At 43.2% G+C, this 7,672-nt stretch overlaps 1 pseudogene; it reads right to left on the minus strand.

Moving 5' to 3' along the window:
• Positions 1 to 1,697: 1,697 nt before the first annotated feature.
• Positions 1,698 to 6,424, minus strand: LOC140637380 (perilipin-2 pseudogene; annotated as a pseudogene).
• Positions 6,425 to 7,672: the final 1,248 nt, after the last annotated feature.

Here is a 7,672-nt window from a genome sequence, read left to right on the forward strand (position 1 = left end):
TGCTGTATCCCATAGGTTTGGGTATGTTATGTTTCCATTCTCATTTGCTTTAACATATTTTATTTCCCTTTTAATTTCATCTGTGATCCATTTGTTGCTCAGGAGTGTGATGTTTAATTTCCACATATTTGTGAATTTTCCAGTTTTCCTCCTGTTACTGATTTTCAATTTCATACCATTGTGGTCAGAAAACATACTTGATATGGTTTCAACCTTAAATTTGCTAAGACTTGTTTTGTAAGTAACATATGATCTATTCTAGAGAGTGTTCTGTGTGTGCCTAAGAATGTGTATTCAGCCGCTATTGAATGGAATGTTTTACATATGGCTGTTAGGTCCATTTTATCTAACATGTAGTTCTAACATGTAGTCTATTTTTCCACTTATTGATTTTATGTCTGGATGATTTGTGAATTGTTAAAAGTAAGGCAGAAGTTCCCAGCTCTTACTGTGTACTGTTTTCTATGACTTTCTTCAGATCTCTTAGTATTTTCTCAATATATTTAGGTAACCCTATGTTGGATGCTTATATATTTACAATTGTTATATCCTCTTGATGCATTTACCCCTTTCTCAGTACATAATGACCTTCTTTATTTCTTACTACAGTTTTTGACTTGAAGTCTGATATGAGTGTAGCTACCCATGCTATTTGGTTTCCATTTGCATGGAATATTTTTTTCCATCTCTTCACTTTGTGCCTATGTGTGCCTTTGAAGCTGAACTGAGTCTCTTGTAGGCAGTATGTAGTTGGGTCTTGTTTTTTTTATGTATTCAGCCACTAGAGGTCTTTGGATTGGAACATTTAAATCCATTTACTTTTTTTTTTTTAAGATTTTATTTATTTATTCATGAGAGACACAGAGAGAGAGAGAGAGAGGCAGAGACAGACTCAGAGGGAGAAGCAGGCTCCATGCAGGGAGCCCGATGTGGGACTCGATCCCAGGACTCCAGGATCACACCCTGAGCCAAAGGCAGCTGCTAAACCACTGAGCCACCCAGGGATCCCCTAAATCTATTTACATTTAAAGTAATTATTAGTAGATAAGGACTTACCATTGCCATCTTGTTCATTGTTTTCTGGCTATTTTGTAGTTTCTTGTTGCTTTTATTCCTCTTGCTGTCTTCTTTTGTGTTGAATTTTCTGTAGTGGGTATACTTTGATTCCCTTCTTCTTATTTTTTATGTATCTACTATAGGTTTTCATTTGTGATTACTCGAAGACTTACCTGAAACATCTTGTAAACATAATAGTCATTTTTAAGCTGATAACAACTTAACTTCAATCACATACAAAAACCCTATTCTTTTATCACCCCCCACCACTTTTTAAGTTTTTGAGATGACATTTACATCTTTTCTTCATTGATCTATTTTGCAGTTTATTTTATTGAATTCATAGAACACATTCCTTCACGAAAAATTTAAAAACCTAGAGTTGTACAGGCATGCTTTGTGAGACAAACCAGTGAGATGAAGCCTGCTCAGATGAAACCGGAGCAGACGGCAGCCCACACCACAGCCCACATGACAATGTTTTTATTCAATATGAACAGCAACAATGGTAATAGGATGAGACCATAAATGCACTGAAACTTTCTGGGAGTCCTGGCTAGGCTGTGACCAATCTATCATTTTCTGACCAGCCAGGTAAACAACAGAACTCATCTGCTAATGCCAAAAATTTTAAAGCTCTTAATCCAGTTAGAAATGACTATAACTGAGGACCTTATCTCTACTTAGCTGCTTCCTCAATTCAGAGTTGTCTAACAGGTTAATTTCAACATAAGAGAAAGCGTCATCTGGCGGCCTGTACCATGATCTTTGATGGTACAGCTTTGATGTGTTTTGTGCTCAGGCTGCTGGGCCTCCTGATTAGTTGTGTCCTTCTGTGTACCTTGGTCCTGAGCATTCTGAGACTCGGTCAGCTAAGGATAAAAGGGACCTACCAGCCAGTTGAGAGGCATGTTATTAACAAGATAATCCATCACAACATCTAAAGACTCCTTCATGTTCTGCAGCTGCCCCTTGTTGGAAGTGAACAGGCCATCAGACACTTCCTTAAAGGAGGCAGCATTGTGGAACACCCAGCAGATGTCACCAGCCATCACCCCCAAGTGACTTGCCTGATCCTGGATGTTCTGCAGTAACCCTCAGATTTTGAACAGCAGGGTGTGGCGCATGGTCTGTAGCTGCTGAGTCAAGTTTCAGGCAATAGCAAGAGTGCATGACTCAATGTGCTCAGCACAGTGGGATTCGTCTGTATCATCATGGCCAATGCTTCTCTTCCACTCCACCCTGGAGAGAGAGAACTTACCCTGAGCACCATGAATTTTCTGGTTGGCACTATGCACATCCTTCCTGGCAAATTCAATCAAATTAATAGTGGAATGGAGCTGAGAAATGATCTCTTGGCTTTTTTGCTTGGCTTCTTTAACCCAGCTGATAGCCTGCTGGTAGGCATGTGAGCAGAGCTTCATAGACAGGGATCCCAGTCTAATATAATAACTTGGCTTCTGAACTGTATCAAACCCTTCAACTTTTTTTTTTTTTTTTTTTTTTTTGCTTCTTTTTCTAGTTTTTTCTCAGTGAAAGGGAGGTTACTGGTCCACTAGCAACTCTGATTTGGTAAGTGCATTTTCCATTCCACTGCTCACCAGCTGCATCATCCGACAACCCAAGACTGTTTTAATGCTGCCATTGATCATAGACTTGGTCTTCTCCACACTGCCAGTCTTGTTCTTTGGTCTTGTCTATCACCTAAGTGATGGTTCTGGCCATGGAATCCTTGGCTCTAGTTACAATAGTTGTCACAGCATCTTTTGCCCTGGTCATAGCACCTCTAGCATTGGCAACAATCTGGTTTATTGGCTGATTCAGAATAGGCAGTTTCTTCTCTATCCTGTCTAGCCCCTAACAAGCAAGTATTTTGGCAACTACAATTTGTGGTTCTAGCTTTTGAATGATGGGCAAAGCACTCGTCACAGCCACGGAAGTGATGCTCTTCACACCCTTCTCTGCCATCACACACACAGACTTCACGCATGGATACTGATCCTTTGTACAGCGACTTCCATGCAGTGTTCCACATTTACACCTTTTTACATTGTGTATCCATCCATAAACATAGTATGATAGCTATAGAAATTTTTATTACTTGTGTCCTCCAACCTTTATACTAGAATTAAGTAGTCAACAGACCACTGATACTACAGTATTACAGTGTTCTGAATCTGACTACATATTTATTTTAACCAGTGTGTTAATTTCATATATTTTCATGTTTCTAGTTATCATCCTTTCAGCATTTCTTGTAAGGCAGGTCTAGTGGTAATGAACTGTCTCAGCTTTTGTTTGTCGGGGAAACTTTATCTTGCCTTCACTTCTGAAGGGCATCTTTGCTGAGTAAAGTATTCTCAATTGGCAGTTCCTTTCTTTTAATGCTTAGACTATGAACCAATTTCCTTCTGGTCTTCAAAGTCTGTGCTGAAAAATCCACTGAGAGCCAAGTATAGAGGTGTGTGGCAGCACCAGGTCCAAGGGGGCATTGCCTCGGGCCATTGCCTCAATGTCCACGGCATTGACAACTGCATGGTCCTGGGTGAGCACAACAGAGTGTCTGCTGAGGGTGCAAGAGATGTTTGAGTCCTCAGTAGCACCTCTAGGTCGAATAGCTAAGGACTAGGGCAAGCACTGGTAGTGGCCTGAGCCTGTGGTATGCACAGCTCTGCTGTGGAGACAAGTGCAGGCGCCTGTATAGTGGCAGGGTCTGGTTTCAGAAATACATACAGTGGTGAAGGCCAACGCAGGTGACAAGAGCCAAGGCCCACTACTGATGTGCTGGCAGCTTCAGGGGCCCTAGCTATTGGCACTGACTACTATGGCTGCTGTGTCTTGCCATGGGCACACAGTGGTAGAGGCTGGTGATGGAGGTTGGGCTGGGGCATGCACATGTAAGCTGGAGGGGCAAGTGGCAGGGAAGCACGGTGATGCAGGCTTATGACAGAAGACGGCTTGATCAGAGCCCATAAGCTGCTGCAGAGATTCTGGCTGTTGGCATGCTTTCCCACGGCTGCAGTCTCCTCCCTGGGCACATGCACATCAGTGAAGGCCAGTGAGGGGCGTCAGGCTAGTAATATGCAAGTGCGCAGCTGGAGGAGCTAGCCTTGACCTGGCCCACAGTGGTAGAGGTCAGCCACTGGCGTCTAGGCCAATGTCCTGCACTCGTGCAGCTGCGGAGGCCTACGCTGGCTGCCTGTGTGGTGCTTGGGCTCTGGCAGAGTTTGGGGGAGGGAACAGGGAGAGATTCAGGTGGCTGGTGTCAGCAAACATGAACACCTGTGAGATGAAAGCTGGTAAAATCGATGGAGGATCTGTGGCTTTGCGGGCCATTGTTTTGTTTCTCCTTTCCAGTGGCCAAAGCTGTTGGGTCTGTCCACAGAGCAGGTCACTGAAAGCCACGGTCACTCCCACTGCCTGATTGCTCCTAGCAAGCCCCTGCTACTTTGCCTTGTTTCTCACATCCCTCTCCATGTGTCTCAGCTTTGCCTGTCAGCGGGTGAAGTGAAACTGAAGTGGGACCTTCATGTACTGCCCTGAAAGGCAGAGGAAGCTCTCTGCTCACCCTGTTCTTCCTTTCCCTGCAAGAGGAAGTCTATTTATTTATTTATTTATTTATTTATTTATTATTTATTTATTTATTTAAGAGAAGGAGAAAGAGATTGAGAGAGCAAGGGGAGGGGCAGAGGGAGAGAATCCCCAAGGAGACTCCCTACCATGAGATCATGACCTGAGCGGAAACCAAGAGTGTCCCAGATGCCCCACCGCCCCACTGACTGAACCACCTAGGCGCCCCAGGGGGGACTTCTTTTCTAGCCCGGAAGTCACTTCTTAGGGTAGAGCCATGCTGGCTTGGGGGATGGGGTGACGCAGGCAAAGCCAAGCAGTCTTCCTTCCCTTTTTGTGCTGTTTTTGTTTCAGTGTATGCTAAAGTTTCTTAACTGGCTTCCAGAGCTCTTAGGTCTGTTTTATTCATCAAGAGCCATTAGTTGTTGATCTTTGTGGGGAGAACAGAGGCTGGGGGTCTCCTACTCTGCGGCCTCGGTGACATCACTCTTCAATCTACCCAAAGCCCTGCTTGCACTTTATTTCTGCATCTATTTGAGGTTGTCTTAGCATCAACTTGACTTTTTAAGAATAAATTAACTAATTCATTTCTAGCATTACCTCCTCTGGTCCTGATGCTTGATAATTCCTGCTTCTCTGGTTCAGGATTCTGGCTTAACAAAGATTCTATCTCCCAGCCTAGCACAATCCCTCAGCTTTTCTGTAGCCTTGCATGAGCAAGTTAGCACCCATATCCAACTATATCAAAAGCAGCCCCTTCCTAATGCCTTAAGTTCCCCAATCTGGTCCTGTTATGATGATCCTACAATTTTCCACCACTCTACAACCAGTCTTCTACATGAGAATGGACACTTTGTACAATGTGACTCCTACTATTTTAGTAAACAATGCATTGTAAGGAATGTTATCAGTTTTTTAAAAAACAAATATTGAGGTTGCTAGCTTTTTCCCCCAACCTTCCTAGACTTGATGTTCTAGTATTGTGACTATCATGACCAAAGATTTTATTAAAATACTTATAATACAACCCAGTCTCTCCATTTACACACCAATAGAATTAAAAACTATCCATCTTTTGTGGGGCCCCTCGCCTAATGGGGGCTTTAGTATAAACTCTCCAGAAATGAACCAGAGTGCCTGGATGCATCTCTTGTCACATTTCAGGGCATTGGGGATACTGTGATCTAAGGAGAAGTGGTGATCCCTATCATTCCTAGCCATGATTAAGGCTATGCCGCTTAGCTTTTTTTTTTTCCCCTAGACTTGATTTCCCAAGAGACCTAGACCAAAAAAGAACAGCTCCCTTCCCAAAGCTAAATCTTATTTGTTATGGAAATGTACTTGGAAAGTTTTAGCAATGGAAAGACAGGAAGAGGAGATGCTTCATGGTCTATGGTCAAGGTCTAAGTGATGACTCAGCCTTGTAGAAGGGGCATGACTTGCTGTGGCTGGAATCTTTTCTGTTAACTTTTAATCCCAAAATTTGGTCAAAACCCTTTACGCATTAGAGAGTATGGATCGGCATGCTTAAAAAAAAAAAACCTAGGGCCTTTTGGTTAAGACAGACTTCGTAAATTAAGCAAATCTAATGACAAGGCAAAGTAAAAGATAAGATGGCATTTGTATTCAGATTAGATGTACTCTGGCAGGAGCGACCCACAATCCGCTAATGGAGCTATTGCGGGCTTTCCACTCACCTGAAGAATCCCTGACTTTCCCATCCTTGTGGGTGACCGGAGGAGAAACAATGGTGTGTTCCCAAGTGAAATCTGAAGATTGAGTCCTTTCCTGCAGCCATGGTGTAGCCTTGCCTCCGTGTGGGGCCTGCTCTCTCAGATAGGCCAAGCTGCTTTCTTCCTCCTTTGTGCTGGCCCTGGACCTGTGTACTTACCACACTTCTTTGGAACTCCTTGTTCCTGTGTCTGCTGCCCTAACTGGACTGTGAGAACCTCAAGGGCAGCAAAACTTTTCTATCTCCAGCACTAAGGGCAGTATCTGGAAATCAGATGTTTAATGAATGTTACTGAGAAAACGCAAATGTCTCCAGAAAGAGACTTGAAGGAGTCTCTGCCCCTCTCTTCTATAGTTTAGAGAATAGAGAAGATTCTCTGAATAGAGAAGAAACTGAATTTCCTACAGAAATCACTGAGACTTAACCTAGAACCATCAAAAATATGTATGAATACAAAACCTGAAGAGGACATGAACTCTAGGCAATACCGCGAGGGTACAAACATTAGGTCCCAACCAGAAAGTACCAGAAAGTCTCTCAGAGACAGGATTTCATAGGACATTGCTGGAACATAGAGACTCTTGTAAAGCTGAATTCATAGGAATGTAAACTGAAGCTGATGAAGCGCCATCATTTATGCTCCAAACTTGGAAGCTTATGGTAGGTAGCATTTTTCTATTATCACATGTGTTTTCATTCTGGAAATAGCGATAGATAACAAATGGACACGAACAAGCTTTCAATAAAGATCTTTATTAGGGTCAGATGGTCCTGGGCAAACCACACTCTTCATCATGTATCCAATCAGAAAGAGTAAAGCTCCCCCTCCTTCTACATGGCCCCTGAATATGGCACTGAATCCATCTTGGGCTTGTAACAACAATGCACTCAATGGAAATGTATTTGAAGTTGGAAGACTAAGGTTTGAAACCGAACACTACCACTTCTTCGCTATGTGATTTGAGGCAAGCCACTTAATCTCTCATTGCCCATGTTCCCCATTTGAAAAGTTGGCATGATAAAACTTGCCTGGTTGTGAGGCATAAATGTGGGAAGGTATGTGAATCTCTTGAACTGTGGCCTGGCACATAATGGGCATGCAATAAATAGAGCTAGAATTCCAACTCTGTAGATCCAGAGAAGTGGTCCTTGGAACAGTGTGTGGTTGACATCTGGCAGTGGTCACTACTTCACTCCCAGGGGCCAGCAAAAGCTGATTTCTATGCCTCCACATGACTCCCAGGAGAGATAATGAACCAGGGATCTCTAATGTCAGCTCTTCTCTTTGTCATGCTTCCCATTCTGTTCTCATGC

This window comes from Canis lupus, chromosome 7 (genome assembly GCF_048164855.1).
Source record: "Canis lupus baileyi chromosome 7, mCanLup2.hap1, whole genome shotgun sequence".
In the NCBI taxonomy this organism is placed as follows: Eukaryota; Metazoa; Chordata; class Mammalia; order Carnivora; family Canidae; genus Canis; species Canis lupus.